This window comes from Aethalodelphis obliquidens, unplaced genomic scaffold, assembly GCF_003676395.1.
Source record: "Aethalodelphis obliquidens isolate GAN/ISIS:26980383/991018 unplaced genomic scaffold, ASM367639v1 scaffold15, whole genome shotgun sequence".
NCBI lineage: Eukaryota > Metazoa > Chordata > Mammalia > Artiodactyla > Delphinidae > Aethalodelphis > Aethalodelphis obliquidens.
Window position 1 is genome coordinate 17,965,599 of NW_020837959.1, and position 20,805 is coordinate 17,986,403.

General features: G+C 37.8%; 1 long non-coding RNA gene across 1 annotated transcript; it reads right to left on the reverse strand.

The window, feature by feature from the left end:
* Window positions 1-5,434: 5,434 nt before the first annotated feature.
* On the reverse strand, window positions 5,435-15,628 carry LOC113625444 (uncharacterized). Its single transcript, XR_003434679.1, has 3 exons — window positions 14,708-15,628; window positions 7,800-9,478; window positions 5,435-6,977 (listed from the first exon to the last, which is right to left on the reverse strand). It is a non-coding gene; the product is annotated as an uncharacterized LOC113625444 (long non-coding RNA).
* Between the last annotated feature and the right edge of the window lie 5,177 nt (window positions 15,629-20,805).

Genomic DNA, 20,805 nt, shown 5'->3' on the forward strand with positions numbered 1-20,805 from the left:
CCATTCAGAAATTCTCTGGGATTTACTCTTCGTCAGTCTTACTACTGTCAGCCCAATCCAAGCTTCAACTTCCCATAACTCACCTATTCTGCAAAGACCTATGTGAGTTCCAGTGTGAAAGTCGGTGCATTCAAAAACCATGGTAGTGGGCTTCCTTGGTGGCGCAGTGGTTAAGAATCTGCCTGCCAATGCAGGGTACACGGGTTCGAGCCCTGGTCCGGGAAGATCCCACATGCTGCGGAGCAACTAAACCCGTGCACCACAACTACTGAGCCTGTGCTCTAGAGCCTGCGAGCCACAACTACTGAGCCCGTGAGCCACAACTACTGAGCCCACATGCCACAACTACTGAAGCCCACGTGCCTAGAGCCCGTGCTCCACAACAAGAGAAGCCACCGCAATGAGAAGCCCACACACAGCAACGGAGAGTAGCCCCCGCTCACTGCAACTAGAGAAAGCCCACGCCCAGCAACGAAGACCCAACATAGCCAAAAATAAATAAATAAATTTATTTAAAAAACCCCAAAAAACAAAAAACATGGTAGTTAAATACAAAAGAGAGCCTAACATATAATAAGGAAATGAAGTTACTTAAACGATCTCAGGTGCCTACAGATTGCAAGCATAGAATAAATATTTGTTGAATGTAGAAATATAATCTATTCATGAATATTTAAAGGATGAAGAACTAAAACGTAATACAACATATTCTTACTGTACAATTTCATCTTAAGTTATTCTACATGGTACCCTTCATAGTAAGTTTCCAGTTCCTGACTTATCTCAGATTTTTACTGTCCAGAAATAGATCTAACCGTTGTGGCCACCGATGGTAAATGCTCATCAATCGAAAAATCCAAGATACTAATCATTACACAAATATTTTTCTAGTAGTTGTTTTTGGAATTGTTACCAGCTTACTGGTTTTTGTTTCCTTTTCCTCCCTGGATCATTATTCCTGAATTAGACTATAACAGATGGTACAGATGACTTGTTTTTCCAGATGTTCTAGATTTTTTGATGTAAAGCCTCAATTTACAATTGAGGAAGTAATAAACATCCTTGACTAGCTTGAAAAGCATGTTCAATTTCTATATGTTTAAGTAGCAAGTCAAGTTTATTCACCAAGGCCCAGAACGAATTTACTGTTCTCCATCTTTTTTAATGCCTTATTTTCTCTAAATCCCAATGTAACAATAATACCTAGCACACCATAATCACCTAGTTGACATGTTGTATAAATGTACAGACCATTTACACTTGAAAAGTTAAATTTCTGCCTTCCTTAGCAATGAAATAAATCCTGTATAATAAAGAATAAACAGCACAAGGGAGAAATGAGAAAATCATGTATTTAGTTTGAAACCATACTTTCCAAAATGCTGTCCGGAACCATACACTTCAGTCACTGTGCTTCCTCAGCCACTTTCCTTGTGAACTATTCAAAAGAACCTATCCTGAACTCTGAGGAAGACTGACCTAGACTGTATTTATTAAGTTATCTGTGTAAATAAGAAACACCTTCCAATGAGGTTCCTCACTTTATGATAAAGAATAAAGGCCTAGTGTCAAGTTATTTTATTTTGTTAAATATTATAGAATTAATAAGAGAGGACCCTGGTACGTTTTACAAGATCTAAACATTGAACTAAGACACATGCAAGTTGTTTATTGGGTACAGTATTAGATATCTAGCACTAAAATATCTTATTTAATCTTCACAACTCGTGAGCCAGGCATTATAATTTTCTGCAATTTTTAGATGTCAACTGAAGCACAAGGAGTATATAATTGGTCCAAGATCACACGACCAATTAGTTGTGAGGCCAGGACTCAAAACCCAGCTAGTACAATTCGAAAGTCTATGCTCTTTATAATCTAGATGATAACAGCAGGCTGTAAAGGGTGACACACAATTGAGTCTGAGTAGACTTTGTAAACGCCACATGAAAGAGCATGGTGAGCTAAACTCTGGAAATGTGGAAGAGAAGAACCCGAAATCAAAGTCAAGCATGGAGGAAATTTTACAATCTGTCTAAGATATTAAGGGACCAATGGCTCTAAAGAAATCCAAAAATCCTTTAGTAACACAAATCCCTAAAAATACCAATAACACAAGCTCACATGCTGCTAGCTAAGCCACACATTTCTTTCTTATCTATTAAAATTGAGAGCAAAGTCTCGTGGATGATTTTCTAAATGAAAAGAGCTTCAACCTTAGGACCAAAATTAGTTCAAAAATAAGATTTCCTTTACAAAATTTCATTTACAAAAATTAATTTCCATCCAATATTTCATAGATTGCATCTATCCTGAATAGAAGGGTTGCCCTTAGTTACTTTAGACCCAAACTCACCATCAGGGTAGGCACTAGCCACACGCAGCTATTGAAGACTTGAACTGTGGCTAGTCCAAATTGAGAGATGCTATAAGTATAAAATACACATTGGATGTTGAAGAAAACAAAAGCATGCAAAGTATCTCATTAGTAATTTTTTCTATTAATTACATGTTGAAATTATAATATTTTGGATGCATTGGGTTAAATTAATATATTATTAATATTAATTTTACCCACTTTTTTTTATTCTTTTTAAAATGTGGCTACTGGGAAAATTTTTAAATTACATATGTGGCTTACATTATATTTCTAGTGGAACACTTTTGATCCCTTAAGTGCACTTAGTGAATGTACTAACATGTATTCACACTATATTACATGGTCTGAATCACATGTTAGTTTTAACACTTTTCTTCTGAATTCATATCTGATATAACTTTCAGTTTCTGGTTAAATGCACCATATTCATTCAAATGCATTTTCGTTTTCAGATTCTGCATTGAACACTTAAAAGAGAGCTAGCCTATTTTGGTGCTGCACTTAACAAGACAGTTGCAAAGCATTGGAGCCACCAACTGTTCAAAAGTGGCAATACCCAGCTAATTCAATCGTTCACAGAACAAGACATAAACATCTGTGAGAAACACAATTCTGTGAAGGAAAAAAATGCTGAAAATAATATATAGGCGGTATGTATGGTTTCTACTTTAAATTAATGTACTTTGTCTATCCAGGGAAAACATTTATATTGGCTCACATTTCAGTAAATTCTATTTGGGAAATAGAAGGGACTATTTCATGAAAAAAGAATACTGATAAGTATATAGAAAACTGTATATGGACTAAAAGATTCCAAGTAAATATTAACGAGTCTCTATAGTTACGCTGTTTGAAAATTTTAATTGGTAGAAATTAGAGAATAACAACAATAAATCCTTCATGTAACAGAAAACAAAGCAGATTATACACATTTTTAAAAAACAGATGCTTATAAATTTTTCGTGATTTTTAAAAATGTATCCATAACTATGGAATATGGCTCTGCAGGGCCTTTTCTTGTGCAGTGATGTTGCTAATGACAGTCATGGCTGTTATCGATTCCGCTAATGCTGGGGGTGCCTCACGCAGGACCAGATGGCCTCACTATATGGCAGCTGAGGCCTGATGGACTGTCTTGGCTCCCACCAGAGTCCCAGAGTCCCTGGCTGGTTTGGTGGAAAATTTTTCAGGCTTACTTGGCGTGACAAATAAGGAGGTCCATGTCTTCTGCCTGGGACTGGAAACAGAGGCAAAACCGCCAACTTAGCAAACTTAAACCTTCAAATGCCCCACCTCAGGTAATAGAGCCAATGATAGAATTCATTCCATCCAGTCTGTCTTTCTTGGGTGTTTGACAAGTCCAGCAGTGACATCCCCATAGGTCTAGGGAATCCTCTACAGAGAAAGGCAGGCAATGGGTCCTATCTATGGTTGAGGCCAAAGAGAGCCCTGAAACTCTCCACCATCATCTACATGTGAACTGCTGCCAAGCGCTAATCTTATTTCATGCTAACTTTAGAGATCTGGTGACATCTGAAAGAAATCTTGCAGTTGTTGTGGTCAGAGGACTTCAGAATGAACCATGCCATATTTGTGCTGGTGACAGCGTTAGAAGAGAATCACAAGAAGACGGAACCGGGCTTCACAGGGGAGAGAGACGGGAAAACTGTGTTTGGAGACATATACACTCTTTATTTCGAGGCATACACATCCTTAGGCAAACTGAATAATGTTAATGTTTAAAGAGATTTTCCTGCAACTTTAAGAATACTGTACAATCTGTTTTCCTTTGTGGGCTCAATCAACCTTCTTAGAAATTTAACATTTGAGGTTTTCTAGGTCTGACCTGAATTCTACGACAAATAAATCTTCTCTCAGAAAGTTTCCTAGAACTATCAGTTTGTTGATATAGTCTATATTCAAATGTATTTCGTATGTTTAAAACTTGACACCATCTCAAAATTTTATTCTGATTCATTATGTTTTAAATATATCTATTTGAAACCTCTCATTTTAAAATGTTTTGTTTATGGTGTAATTTTACATTAGAGTTATTCTTATAAAAATAACTCTAGATGTTTATGGGTAACGAATACATGTGAAAGTTTTGTAACATGTAACATGTTATCATCCATACAATTTCACACGGGAAAACAAAGTATGAAAGTATATGTTCCAGGTAGAATAAAGAACCGGGCTGTTTAGTGTTATGCAGAAGAGGTAGAGACATGATTTCTACCTTAATGGAAATTACAGACTAGTTGGGGAGGCAAGGCTGACGCAAAGACACAGAAATGAAAATTAAGAATAAACATGGGCGTTAGACTTTGCAGTGAGTGCCAAGGGGTTCAAGGAAGTCTTGATGCAACAGGGAAGTTTTCACTGAAGAGAAGCAACCACTGAGGGCTTTGAAGACTGAATATAACTTGGACAAATAGAAAAGAAAGAGAAAGATGTTCCAGGAAATGGGAACAAAATGAAAGAAGATGGAAAAATAGTAATTTGATTTGCCTGTGGGATACTGAGGACAGGAGTCTGGCTAGATTGGAACAGGATGTTGAGAAATAGCAAAAAAAAAAAAAAAGTAAATAATAATAATAGTGAGTAAACAGCCTCAAATGGGGTCAGGATCTGAACTCAAGCAATCTAGCCTCAGAGACTCTGCACTTTCCACCACATTAAATATAACAAGTAGGTCTAAATAGAAAATCAGCACCCCAAAGAGGAAGAGAAAGCAAAAGTGTTAACGTTTTCTGCCAGGATTAAAAAAAAAAGAGAGAGAGAAATATTGCTTGCTCATTCATTTATATACCGAATATTCTTGAATATCCATCACATACAAACTTCTGTGCTAGACCAGAAAAATACAAGTGGAGACGATAAACTTTCTGTCCTCAAGGAATTCACAGCCCAGTCGGGGAGAAAGGCAAGTAAATAGGCACCATTTCATTTTCTGAAAAGACTACCACATCCTTAAGAGGCCAAGCCTTTCTTTACTTGTCTTTCTTCCTTTCTTCTTCCCTCCCTCCCTCCCTCCCTCCCTTCCTTCCTTCCTTTCTTCCTTCTTGCTTTTCTTTCCTTCTCTTTTCTCAGTACTTGTTTCAACTGGTATATTAAGCTTCAGGAAAGACAATGTATTAACAAAATGTTTAATATAACAAATGCAAAAGCAAGTTTTCAGGCAGTTATTTTTTGTAATGATCTGGTGTAAATTTGAGAACATGACACTTAAGCCGAAATTAGAAAAGATTCTGAAGAGATATTATTATCATTATTATTATTATTAAAGGATAAATGTGATCAGAAGACATTATTTATGTATCACCCAAGTCCTTCATATATGCTGATGCTGTTAGACAACTAATTTTCTTAAATATTATGCTCTAGTATATAAGTAACATGAATAACACACTAATTTAATCATTAAGAAAAAATTAAAGATATTTACTCTACTAGAGTCAGTAGTAAAGATATGTACTATTGTAGATGTAACAGTTGATTGAACACTAATATTTATAAACTCAAAAGCATGGCCCATGTTCAAGAGTAATATTTGTTCTGAAAGTCTGACAATTTAATATTTAGCTAAGTACAATTAGCAACCATTCCAAAATGATGTTTACCATTTTAGTATCTTGGACGCATATTTGCCTTATATCTCAAACAAATTGGACATCCTCTTATATTTACATGAATATAAAAAAATTCCTGCTGATAGAAACTAAAAGAAAAAAATTATACTATCTTTCAAAGTATCTGGTTTAAAACAATTGTCATCTTATGACCAGTTATTAGATTAAATGTTATTTAAATGGTTTAGTCAAATTCAGTCAAGTACTTGTGTGCATGTATTTAAGCATCATCACAACAAATTCTAACATTTGCATCAGTTAAATTTAAATTCATGTAAGTTACTGTTATTTTTTCCCTTCAGCTTACCATCGGATGAAACAATTAAATGTCAGTGCAATCAGCTCCTGTTTTTTGTCCATGGTGTTTCCACTGATATCATCAAAAAAGAATTACCCATTTGGTGGTATCAGTATCTTCAAGACATGACTTTGCCAAAGAAAATTTCAGCTGGAAGAAATGTCCTGCTACTCCAAGCACAGATGAGCCCCCAGGGCGTTGGAACTCGTCTGGTTTTGTGGGTGAATGAAGAAGGAAGTACCACATGTCAGTGGAACACTAGATCACAAGTTGGCATGTCAACAGCTAAATGGGGCCTTGAATTACTACCTTTCAAGAGGTTTTGTCGTAACAAGAAATATAATATATGTGCCAATTTCCAAAAGACAAGTCTTCACATATTTAAATAAACCTTTTGCAGGAGTTCTACTGTTAGGTGGAGAAAAACAACCCAAATTCCAGGTCAGTTTGATGGGGAAGAGTTGATTCATGGATTTGGGGTCATTTGACAGATATTTTCAGTCACAGGAATAAGGTAAATCCTTGGATTGGAGGCCTTGAAGTGACATTGTAGATACTGATGAAAAGTCGCTTAGCTTATCTTTAGACACAAGTTGCCACTCTGGAAAAGGGATACTGAAAGCAGACACCTTCATGGATGGTCCAGCACTGGAGAAAATTCTTCAGACTATGAATGATAATAAGAGAGGTCAGGAAATTTCACTCCAAACGGGAATCTGCAAGCACCTATAAGCCCTGCAAACCACGTTTGAAGATGTCTTCTGCACAATCATAAGGATTCCTAACTTGCCAAAGAGGATCAGATCAAAAACCACTCCACTGTGCTGAGTTTGAATTCAAGCCAAGCACCAGCAGCCTTCTTCTTGAATTTACTTTATACCTTATTTATTTGATAATTTTTTAAATTCACTTTCAATTTGTGAAAAAGTGAGAGGAAGGTATAGTTCTTTGGTCAAAGAATAACATTACAACATTGGTCAAAACTCTTTTTGTGGCAAGTGACGACTCAAACTAGCTTAAGTAAAAACGTAAATTTAGTTGGCCTGTATAAGTAAGATTTTTTTCACGGTAAATCTTCATGGATCTGGGATTAAAATGATACAGGCTTGCACTACCTTTCTTTTTTTCCACATTGTGGGAAAAAAATGGCCACCCACAACTTAGTAACCCCAACTGAAAGATGAAGCTCTTCCCCTATAGCTATGAAAGTAGAGTCTCATGGACTTTGGGGTCAAATGCTACCTTTTACCCAACATTCTCACTGAGACTGACTCAGGTGTCCACTTTTATGTCTGAAGATAGGCGGAGTAACTCATTCCCCACAGGAAAATGGACTTCTCTCACCAGTAACAGAGTAGGATACATGGAGAACTATTCACGGTCCACCTAGGAAAGACACACTTATTACCCCACAGAGGCAAACTGGGTGTGTTGAACAAGCATGATGTAAGGATTGTGATCACAGTGACAATTAACTTATGTCTCTTACCTTGGTTTCAAAATTTATTCAGTTCAGGTAATCTTTCCTTATGGCGAAAGAATACTTGAGCAGATTCATGGTTTTTGTGGTCACTCACTCACAGAAAATAAAAGTTCTTCAGTTTCTGGTAGTGGTAAGCACAGTTTCAATTTAAAAAGTAGAATGCCCAGTACAAATTATGAAACAAAATTTTAAATTTTATTCAGTATCAAACATTCTTTTTATCCTAAACTGGGACCTGCTTTCTCTGGAGACATGTCATGGGAAGTGGCAGTGGAGGGTAGTGGGGGGACAGAGGAGAGTGTCCTTCTGCTCTTGGCCCCCACCCCTTCTCTGCAGGATCTCTCTCTCCCACAGCGACCTTGACCCAGGTGGTCAGATGAATTTCACCTCCAGATGGTCTTCTACCATTCTCTCCACACTCTTATTCCTGCATGTGTTCATCTTCCTCCTTTTCCTGCTGAGGTTTTCTGGCCCTTACACAACAGATCCATGATATCCTACACATGTCTGACATCTGGCTCATCTGTGCAAAACCACAACATAACTTGGTCTCTCCTGACCAGTACACATGCCAACAACTCTTCAGTAAAGTCTCTTACCCAAACTCCACTTTACCTTGACCCCTTTTGATACTCCTTAAGGAACAGGTCTTTAGAGGCATTTCCTTTCTAATTCTGCATACGTCTGCTTCTTGCGGGCAGACAATTTTAACTGCTTTGTTCACTGCTCTATCTCCAGCACTTAGAATAACAAGTGGTTCATTATAAGCACTCCACGTTGAATAAATCAATATGAAGTTGAGATCCGTCCTCCTCTCAGTTAACCTGACACTGATTACTGGTACCTTTGTCAAAACGGAGACAGGAAAGTCCCGCTTATAACATCATTTTAGACGTACACAAATAATTCCCACATTTCCTCTATGTAATAGAGTAAATACAATTATCCCATCTACAACTGAAAATGCACTTACACTTCCCCAGAGGCAGAGAACACAAAATCAAATCTAGCTACTAAGTAAAATGGTATGTCCAGGATCTCTTGAGAAGCACGTTTTTCCTGTCCATGTGATGTATCATATCTGGCAACATTTGACTAAATTGTAAGTTTAATCACCCTATGTTCTGTTTTATCTACTGTTGAGTCACAAACCACTCCAAAACGTAGCGGCTTAAAACAATAATGTTTATTTTGCTCTGCAGTTTAGCAAGGGCTTGGTGGGGAAATGCCATCTTTGCCCCTCTTGGAGTTAGCTGAAATGGCTTACAGGCTGATGGCTGGAATCATCTGAGGACTCAGGTACCCATATTTGGTTGACACTGACTTTCAGCTGAGATGGTGGCTGGGATACTGACACATGGATTCTTCCCATGGGTAATTACCTTCCTCAAAGTATACTGGTTTGGTTCCAAGGGCAAGTGTCTCAAGAAGACCAGGCAGAAGCTGTACCCCTACCAGGAGGCAGCCTCAGAACTCACAGTGTCAGTTTTCCCACGGTCACAGGCTCTCCCAGATTCAAAGCGAGAAAACACAGACCCTCTCCACATCTCAACAGACATGTCAAAATTGCACCGTACTAAGAGCATGGAGGCTGGGATACACATTATTGTGCTCACCTTTAAAAAACGTGCTCTTCTCCATCTCAAACTACCAAATATAATGATGAAGACAGGCAGCATCACCACCTTCGGAAAGAGAGCAAAAGTGAGACAGCAAATAGTGACACTTTATACCATCTCCCATGGCCAGGAAGGGCAAGGCCCACAGTCCTGATCATTGTTCCTCAGGCTGCCAATCTTATGCTCCTCTACAGCCGTGCCTGGAGGGGCTTAGGGAATGTCTCTATCTTTGACAGCTCTCTTTTTGTTAGTGATGGTTCTGAAGCTCTGGGAAAACACAATTAAGGGAATTAATCATAACAGTATTTTCAGGATCCAGGCTTGTCTTGAATTACCTAAAATCTGAGGTGCTGGTCAAGTATATTTCTCTTAGTCCCACCAGTTAGAATGCTGTTCTAGGGTCTGATCACCTCAGACACACTCACTACCTTTTTGCTCCTCTCAAACCCAATGGGCTACTGTGTGACCTGCCTTTTGTTAGAAGGAAGAAAGTAGGGTATTCCTCCCTCTGCCTTGGTTGGCATCTCTGGCGGATCTCCTTAATAGTCCCAACCCCTGAGTTTCAGGAACACTTCATCCTCCTTCTGTCCTGTAAGGAGATGGTACTCCCTGCTGTTGCTCACCCCTGGGTTGACACATCATCCACTTGACTTCTCTAAACCATTCTATCATCTAACCAATTCCACTATTACATGTTCTTTGTTTCAAATATTAAAAGTACTTCAGTATCATTTAAGCCACTGTTATTCTGACTCTCTGTTTCAGCAGCTGAATCTACAAATTTTTACAAGTCGAATTAAATCTATGGAGTGTTCTCTATCTAAATGGTGACCTCTCCCATTTTAAAGTTTATTATTCCTTTCAGAGAAGTATTTACTGAACATTTATTAAAGGCTATATATTTGATACATCATTCAATTCTCACAATTCAGTAAAGTTGGAGGATCACCCTGCTTTTATAGTGGAAAAACCTGAGACTCAAGATAAGCTAAGTAGCTTATCCCAGTGTCTGACTCTTTATTATTCTTTTTTTTTTTTTCTTTTGCGGTACGCGGGCCTCTCACTGCTGTGGCCTCTCCCGTTGCGGAGCACAGGCTCCGGACGCGCAGGCTCAGCGGCCATGGCTCACGGGCCCAGCCGCTCCGCGGCATGTGGGATCTTCCCAGACCAGGGCACGAACCCGTGTCCCCTGCAGCGGCAGGCGGACTCTCAACCACTGCGCCACCAGGGAAGCCCTGACTCTTTATTATTCTTAATGCTACACTACACCACTGCATATTTTATTTTCTATCATTGGTCTTTACCCTGATTTGAGATTAGCCATTTGATGCTTAGTAATACATTTTAGTGTTTTAGTGAGCACCTCCAAATCAGACATTTGTGTTCTTAATAAGTACCTTTTCATCTATACTTTGATAAATCAAAGTTTTGGCTGAGAATTAGCTACTATAAGAATCTAATAAATAATCAGATGTGGAGAGGAGGATAAGGCATTTCAGGATAGGTGGACGTGACAAAATCACCAATGATTACTTTCATTTTTTACTTCTTGCCTACTAATCTCCTAGATCCTAAAAAATACATTTTCTGTAGGAAAAAAAATCATAAATTAGTATTAAAATAATCCTGTTACTTCGCATACATAGTAGGCTTGACATGAGTTACAAAGAAATCATATTGAGTTAATACAATGTCATTATTATAACCTATTGTCAGCTACTATACTGTCACAAAAGTGCTTCACCATAAAGTGATGGTTTAGTTGAAGCTACATTTGCAATGAAAATGATGAATAGTATCTAAACTTATTTGGTGTCACCTTGAAACATGTTTGCAAGCCCAGGAATACACTTCTTTCATGTATATTTTATTACATGTAGACTAACTTAGTGACAATTTGAGTTTTTCTGAGTTTCTTTTGGAAAAAAATGTTTTAAAAACGACTCGGGTGTAGACAGAAGTCAAAGAAGTCTGTAAAGCTGAGCGTGAAAGTGACAAAAGCCTCAAAGGCGGGCAGTTTTCTATGATGTCCCCCTATATTCTGTCCTTGGTGTACACACCCTGCACAATCTCCAGGACTGTGAATTGAATGTGTTTTACTCCTGAGATTAGGTTATGTTATATGAGGTCATTAACCTTGAGATGGGGAGATCATCTTGGAGGGTCTGAGCTAATCATAGGAGCCCTTTAAAGCAGAGAAGTTTCTCTGGCTGCTCACAGAAGAGGAAGTTAGAGAGAGTCAACGGGTCATTCTCCATTGTTGAGATGGAGGGGAACTTGTGGTAAGGAACCGGGACCAGCCTCTAAAAGTTTAGAGCCACAGCCAGCAAGGAAACAGAAACTTCAGTTTTATGAGACCAAAGAGATGTATTCTGCCAATAACAAGAATGAGCTAGGAAAAGCCTAGCCACATGAGAACATGGCTGGCTGACACCCTGATTTTAGCCTGAGCAGAACCCAGCCGTGCTGTGCGAGGCTTCTGACCTATACAACTGGAAGCTAATAAATGGGTGTTGTTATAAACTGCTAAGTTTGTGGGAATCTGTTATACAGCAATAGAAAAGAAGGTGGCCTGAGAGCTAGCTTTCAGCACTCTCGGAAAACATGGGGTTGATGGAACGTGGAGGGACGAATTTGCACAGCCTTGCTCTACGTGGCCATGCTAGGGCTCCCCACTGTACTCAGAACAACTGGAGTGGGTTTATGGAGTACTGAAGTTTCATTACTCAGCTGTAGTCCATCAAAAGCATGTATGGTGTCCCAGCTTACCAAGCACATTTGATCTGGGCAAAACTCCAAGAATTAAACTGGGTTGAAGCTTGACTCCATCCAGCATTTTGGTCCATAACCACATTTGTAAGCTGATGGTAATCCAACACATTGGGTGATAGAAAACCCCTGTTATAAATACGCTGTCTCCAAATCCAAATGCACTGCCCTTTAGAAACATGCGTCATAGTCAATGAGAACGGTGTACTGAATTTGTAATCTTTCTTATTGCTTTATTATCCAATGAACATAATTTGGATTTTTGAGAGTTCTTGCCTGCAAACTGGCAATTTACAGATATGCACAAATACAATCACCAAAACCTAAACTATTGTTCAGGGTTGTGCTGACAATTATTTTCTTACCTCAAAGATAATTGTAAAGTATGTTATTCAATTGTTCTGGGCAAATGAAATATTCCTGAAAAGCTGGACATAAACAAGTTTCTTCTAGTAACATAACTGCTACTGAACATATTTAATTTTAGAGATACAATTCATTGGCAGCCCTTATCTCTTTAACTATGGCGAATGTGAAGCCAGAGCAGCTCAGTTAGGGAGTGAAGTTACCCTTATTAATAACACCAGCTGTTCTATGTCACACTTCTCTATAAAATGTGTTCTAAATTTTATTGGTTTGCTCAACAGTTTTAGTATCTTCAAGTGATGGAATTATTATTATTACCTATTATTATGCTGGCTGATTAGGGCATGGATACTTTTACCACAATGACATTTTAAGTCTAGCAGATTTTTGTATTTTACTTATGCCCTGAATACTAGAAGAATTTTATATACATTAACCAAAGTGTGATATGTGGGCCATGTGAGATGACTTTGGACAGCACACCTAAAAATAATTTTACTTAAGTAGTTAGAAAATAATATTATGTGCTGAGAATAATATTTATGGCAAGTAAAACCCTGATGCTGATTTTTTAAATTAAATATATTTAAGTAAAAATGACTGAATATGATAAAATAATAAGGTAAATATTATTTTTGTGTTATATGGCTATGGCAAAAATTTTGAAAGTGGCTCAAAATGATTAAAATTTGGGAAATACTACATCATTTCTAAACTTTTTACCTCTATTTGATTTTCAGTTTTGAAATTAGTTATACCCCTTTACTTTCTCACAATATATTTTCAAAAGCATCAAGATAGTGTTAGCAATTACGTTCATTTATTTTGGAAAATGAAGGCATTTATTTTTAATTATTTGAATATTTTTACTAAATGACTCACAAAATACTTTCTCTTAAAGTTTCTAGATTCAAACTTCTGTGAGTCTTGTGATGCATGTTTAAAATCCAATCAGAAAAACAGATTTATTTATTCATGAAGTAAATAATGAAAGTATTTACTTATTTATTTATTTATTTATTTATGAAGCTCTGCTTCATATAAGAGTTTGAGTTTTGAGATAAGTACATTTGAATTTAGTCAATGAAAGAACTGATCATCAATAGTAAATCACTTTTACAGTGACTGTTTCTGTGTGTATGTTTTAAAGTTTTCATATATATGTAAATATTTACATACTTTAAAAACATATTTTAGTGTATTATATTAAATGATCTTCATACATGTATATGTATACATATATATATATTTACTTGTTATAAATTACATAACTGAAACCTGATCAGTATTTGTGATTTGATAACAGAAATCACAGATAATGTTTTGTTAATCATCATCTTGTGTTCAGGATAAAACAGAACCAAGTCACTTAGTGCTTTTGAGAATGAACAAAAATACTACTTTGTTATGAAATATTCTGCGCACCTCCAAAATAAATTAGAATTCTCCCATCCCACCCCTAGGGCCTCTAAATTATCTGAATCCTCCCCAGATCATCAGCAATGAAAATGGATAATGTTTTATATTGTGGTCTGCCTCATTTAGTGTTAGTTACTACAGCTATTGCCTCTGTCTCTATCTTGCTGTGTGATTAACACTAAAAGCAATCTTAAGTTGGAGAAACAGATTCTTCTTATTTAGGTGCACCTTGGAATGCGTTATAATTACATACTACAGGGAACTTATGCTGAACACAATTTTACATTTACATCATGGGCTCTACCTGCAAGCAGTGACAGTAAGGAGTAATGAGATGAAACAAAGGTTGCTGCAAACTCTTCTTTGCAAAAATGGGAGGGGTAGACTCAAGGGAAAGAAATACTGCAAAATTTCCATGTCAGATGGAAGGAAAATAATACACTTAATTTGAAAGGAATATAAGAAAGATTGTGTTAGTTAGGGAGCAGTCTCAGCTGATACAACAAAGAGACCTACATCAGCTCACAAAAGCAACAAAATATTTTTAAATTTTTCTCTCACATATCAGTCCAGAAGTAAGCAGGAGATTCTGCTTCATAAGGACATTCAGGAACTCAGGTTTCCTATGTAGGGCTCTTTAAAACCCTTGAGTTTCCGCTTAACCACATCTTCAGAACTGGCTCACCAGCACTGTGTCTTTACTTAAGACCAAGGGAAAGAGAGAGGGGAGCAGACACTTACTTGTGTTAAGAGCAAGACTGTTACATGTATCACTTCTCTTCATACTTCATCGTCAAGAACCCAGTCTTACATACCTACAAAGGAGAATGCGAGTATAGAGTCTCTGGCTGGGGTACTCACCAAAAATTCAAGGAGTTATATTATTAAAAGGAAAATGGATAAAGAATCCTGGAAAACAGAAGTTTCTGTCCTCGGCCTCTAGCTCCCACATATTCACATGCACCAATCTTCCCACGCAGAAAACACAGAGCCTCCCCAAGGAATGCAACTTCAAGTGCATCTAGTTATTGTTCCCAGTTCAAAATCTAGGGTTGCCTAGTGATGTTTATTTCTCTCCAGCTGATCTAAAGGTGGATCTTCAAGGACCAGCAGTTCATTATCTAATACACGAGTTGCACTACCATACATCTTGATACAGGATAAAGAGCTGCAGTAAAAACTACCATTCTGAAAATGACAAGTGGGAAACATAGTAATCACTGTGATATTCCTGTTTGGCAGGAACTAAGAAGTCTTCCTTCCCAGACAAGAAAGTAAACTCTTTGGTTAGGCTCTGATTCTGATCTCTGGAATCTCTAGAAAGAACTTGTTTGTCTGCTGCTCTCATGGCCACTGGTCTTACCCTCTGGGAGAGTCATTCTTTTCCATTATCTGGAAAAGATATCAGTGGTATCATCCTGTATCAGTCTGGGTCCAATCAGGAGAGAGAAACCATGTGGTAATTTGAGCAAGGAAAGTTTAATATGAAGAATTACTAACTAAACAGGGGTTTGGAAGAACGAGGGATTGGCTAGTAAAAAGTAAAGAAACTCTAAAGAACATAGGAATAGCAAATGTAAGGAAAAACCACTACCCTGTGACTAAGATAGGGCCCCAAGGAAGAAACCCCCAAAGCACTGAGATCTCAAACTTGTTAAAGGGTCAGCGTGGCTCACTGAACGCCAGAGAAGTCACTGTAGGGTTACGTCAGGGGAATTTATCAGTAATCCACTCTCTGGAGAGCCAGGGATGGCTATTCAGGGGGTAGGGTCCGGCCATGGGTATTCCACTATGCCACTGCCTGAGGAGGCTGCTGCCTCAGTTGCTGCTGTTACACACTGAGGGAGGTGGGCAATGGAGAAGAGCCCACCGGGTGAGCGCACCAGAACCAGGAAAGAAAACCCCTTCCTCCTACAATCTGTCTCCAGACCCTTCTACTGACAAAGCTTAACATAGTGTCAGTTGGCAGGCTCCATCAGAGGGCAAGCTCTATTTTTGCAGAACAGGCAATGATGGGTGAATCTGGAGCTGAAAGGCATAAGTTGATAACTGGCACACATCTGAAGTGAGTTGTTGAGTGTATGCCCTTCTTGATGACTGCACAACTTCTGCAGTACAGGTTCCAGGTGGGGATTTCTGGAGACAGGTACCGAGTTTGTGATTTTTCTGGCAAACTGTTTCCCCCAAAACATAGTAGGCTCCTGGTCTACCTGGTTCCAGTTATGTCCATATAAATGCAGTCCCAGTCAAAGATCATATCTGGTTATAATTCTTAAGCTTTCATAGTCGTTTGTTTTCCAGTTGTTGTGTTCAGTCTATCCAACTTTCTCTTAATTTAGTAGTGATTACCTAGAGCCATCTAAAAAAATACTTAGGTGGGAATGGAATGCTCTTAATCCATTATTGTAGGGCTGGCTTCCACTTTCTGGCTAACATATATGGAGGCTCTTGAGAAATGATCTGAAGGATAATATTGTCTCCTGTGATCTGGAGTACTAAAGACATTAACTTTGCCAAACCTGGGAGTACCCAAATACTGTCAAGTTCGTCAACTAAGGTTTTATACTACAGAATGAGAACGACTCACTTGGAACTATATTCCCTTTCACTTCTGCTTACAAAGTGTCTAATTCTTACCTGACAATCATTTTCCAGCCTGCCCTATCTGCTTCTTTACTATCCACTTCCCAATCAATAAGCCATAAGCACATTTTAAAAGTATTTATTAAAGCAGCACCCTATTTCTAGGTAATAACGTCTGCATTAATTGGAGTACAGCTTAAACTATCATAACATCATGGCTCAAACAACAGATAAATCTGTATTTCTCTCTAGAAGTAGGCAGCTGTTTAGGATAGGTATACTGGTTATCTCTCATGTACAAAGAGACTAACCAACCACTTGGGAGACAAACTGATCACCTTGAGTCAACCTTAAATTCTGAAGGGAGCAACAATTTGTCCTTACTGGAACAGACACTTCTTCCAGATACCAGTTTGCTGTCTCTGCCCACAGTTCCACCATCACCTGAAGACTTACAGAATACCTGATTCAATATGATAGTATATCACTCAGACCAAGAAACCTGCTTTACAACAAAGAAATTGGGGCCACTGACACATTGTCTGCTGCTGGTCTTAAATATTTCTCCTCACCCAGAAACCTAATAATAATGATAATAATAGTAATAAAAGGAATAGATAAGCACCAGATCAGGGATGATCACTGCTAAGTTGGAGTGCTCCAAGCATGAAGTATGTGCACTAAATCAATGGCCAGTGTATTAGGTATTAGGGTTCTCCAGAGAAACATAACCAATCAGATATATATATATATATATACACACACACACACACATACACATATATACGTATATGTTATTTATTATTTTTATTTTTTTAGTATCAATGTAACATTTATTCCCTAAAATTCCTTTATTGTTTCTCTTTCTTTTGAGATATAATTGACTTTGTATAAGTTTAAGATGTACATTTGATTTGATATCCTTATGTATTGCTAAATGATTACCACCTTAGAATTAGCTAATGCTTTCATCACACCACATAATTACCATTTCATTTTTTGTGCTAAGAACATTTAAGATCTACTCTCTCAGCAACTTTCAAGTGTATAATATAGCATATTAACTATAATCATCATGCTGTATATTAGAGTCTCAGAAATCATTTATCTTATAACTAGAAGTTTTTACCCTTTGACCAATATCTCCCTGTTTCCCCCAACTCCCAGTCCCTGGTAACCACCATGCTACTCTCTCTTTCTGTAAGTTTGCCTTTTTTAAAATCTACATAAAAGTGATATCACACAGTATTTGTCTTTCTCTGATTTATTTCACATAATGCCCTTAAGGTCCATACATGTTGTAGAAAATGTGAGGATTTCCTTTTTCTCTCATGGCTGAATAATATTCCATTTCGTAAATGTACGACATCTTCTATATCCATTCATCTATTGATGGACACTTAGATTTTTTTCACATCTTTGCTATTGTGAATAATGCTGCAATGAGCATAGAAAAAGGAGATTTATGATAGGAATTTGCTTGTATGGTTATGGAGACAAACAAGTCCCACAGTCTGCCATCTGTAAGCTGGAGAACAAGGTAACCTGTTAAGAGTAATTCAGTCCTAAGTCCTGAGAACCAGGAGCTCCGATGTCCGAAGGTGGAAAAAAGATGGACATCCCACCTCAAGAAGTGAGAGAGAGAGCGCTCACTCTTTCTTTGCCTTTTTGTTTCATTTGGACTTACAATAGATTGGATGATGCCTGCTCACATTGGTGAGGGAGGATCTTCTTTACTCAGTCTACTGAATCAAATGTTAATCTCTTCCAAAAACACCCTCAGAGACAAACCCAGAAATAATGTATTACCAGATGTCTGGCCATCCCTTATCCACGCCTAGCTGACACATAATATTAACCATCATAGCCAATACACAGTTATGTGCCCACAGAGCTAGAAAACATAATGCTCAGAACCAAGGGGCGAAATGAGAATTGGCTTCAAGCCATTACTCCCTGTGACTTATTTGCAGAATTTGTGCTTCTTGACTTTGAGACTTTGAGTGTGCCGTATTTGAAGTCCATGTTTGGAAGGAGAGTGGGTGGGAAGTGTTTCTACTTGGAGGACCTAAAAAATACACTGAACTTGATGCTACAAAAACTATCTGGTAACTTTGGGCTCCTTAGTGCAGGGAACAAGTTGGGGGGGGAATTATTTATTTATTTACTTACTTATAAACCTCATGGTAATCACAAATCAAAAGTCTAAAATAGATCTACACACAAAAAAGAGAAAGGAATCCAAACCTAACACTAATATACTCATCAAATCACAAGGGAAGAAATCAAAAGAAGAACAGGTAAGAACTACAAAAACAACCCCAAAACAATGAACAAAATGGCAATAAGTACATACCTATCCATAATTACCTTCAATGTAAATGGACTAAATGCTCCAAACAAAAGACATAGAGTGGCTGAATGGATATAAAAACAAGGCCCAAAGGAAATTAGAACACTCCCTAACACCATACACAAAAATAAACTCAAAATGGATTAGAGACCTAAATGTAAGACCAGACACTATAAAACTCTGTGAGGAAAACATAGGAAGAACACTCTTGGACATAAATCACAGCAAGATCTTTTTTGATCCACCTCCTAGAGTAATGGAAATAAAAACAAAAATAAACAAATGGGACCTAATAAAACTTAAAAGCTTTTGCACTGCAAAGGAAACTACAACAAGACAAAAACACAACCCTCAGAATGGGAGAAAATATTTGCAAACAAATCAACGGACAAAGGATTAATCTCCAAAATATGTAACACAGCTCAAGCAGCTCAATATTAAAACAATCAATCCAATTAAAAAATGGGCAGAAGACCTAAATAGACATTTCTCCAAAGAAGACATACAAATGGCCAAGAAGCACATGAAAAGCTTCTCAACATCACTAATTATTAGAGCAACGCAAATCAAAACTACAATGAAGTATCACCTCACACCAGTCAGAATGGGCATCATCAGAAAATCTACAAACAACAAATGCTGGAGAGGGCGTGGAAGAAAGGGAATCCTCTTGTACTGTTGGTGGGAATGTAAACTGATACAGCCACTATGGAGAACAGTATGGAGGTTCCTTAAAAAACTAAAAATAGAATTACCATATGATCCAGCAATCCCACTACTGGGCATATACCCAGAGAAACCATAATTCAAAAAGACACGTACACCCCAATGTTCACTGCAGCACTATTTACAATAGCCAGGTCATGAAAGCAACCTAAATGCCCATCGACAGATGAATGGATAAAGAAGATGTGGTGTATACACACACACACACACACACACACACACACACACACACACACACACAATGGAATATTACTCAGCGATCAAAAAGAATGAAATCTTGCCATTTGTGACAACATGGATGGACCTAGAGGGTATTACTAGAACTGAAATAAGTCAGACAGAGAAAGACAAATACTGTATAACTTCACTTATATGTGGAATCTAAAAAACAAAACAAATGAACAAGCATAACAAAACAGAAACAGAGTCACAGATTCAGAGAACAAACAGGTGGTTGCCAGAGGTGAGGGGATGGAGAGATAAATGAAATAGGTGAGGGAGATTCAGAGGCATAAACTTCCCATTATAAAGTAAACGAGTCACAGGGATGAAAGGTACAGCACACAGAATACAGTCAATAGTACATTTGACCTTTGAACAACACGAGTTTGACCTGCCCAGGTCTACTCATACATAGATTTGTTTCAATGGTAAATACTATACAGTATTATATGATCTGCAGTTGCTTCAGTATGCAGATGTGGAATCGAGAATACGGATGAACTGGAAAATGGAGGAACCACATATATGGAAGGCTGACTTTAAGTTATACATGGATTTTCGACCGCAGGAGGGTCAATGTCCCTAACTCCCAATTGTTCAAGGGTCAACTGTGAAAACTCTGTATAAGTGACACATCGTAAGTAGACTTATCATGGTGATCATTTTGTAATGCTGAGAAGTATCAAATCAGTATGTGTGCACCTGGAACTGACATAGTGCTGTAGGTCAATTATACCTCAAAAAAACATTTAGAAAATGTGGTGGAGAAAGGAAATGATAAATAACAGAGACAGGACTAGCTACAGTAATAGGACCGTAACTTTTTCCAGAAACCCTCTTATATTAAGTGCTTGCTGAAATTGTGGCCAGCCATAACTTTAAAGGAATGCTGTGATAAACTGGATTAATGCAGGACACAAGTGGATCTGAGTGGTGCAAGGAGTGCATCGTGTTG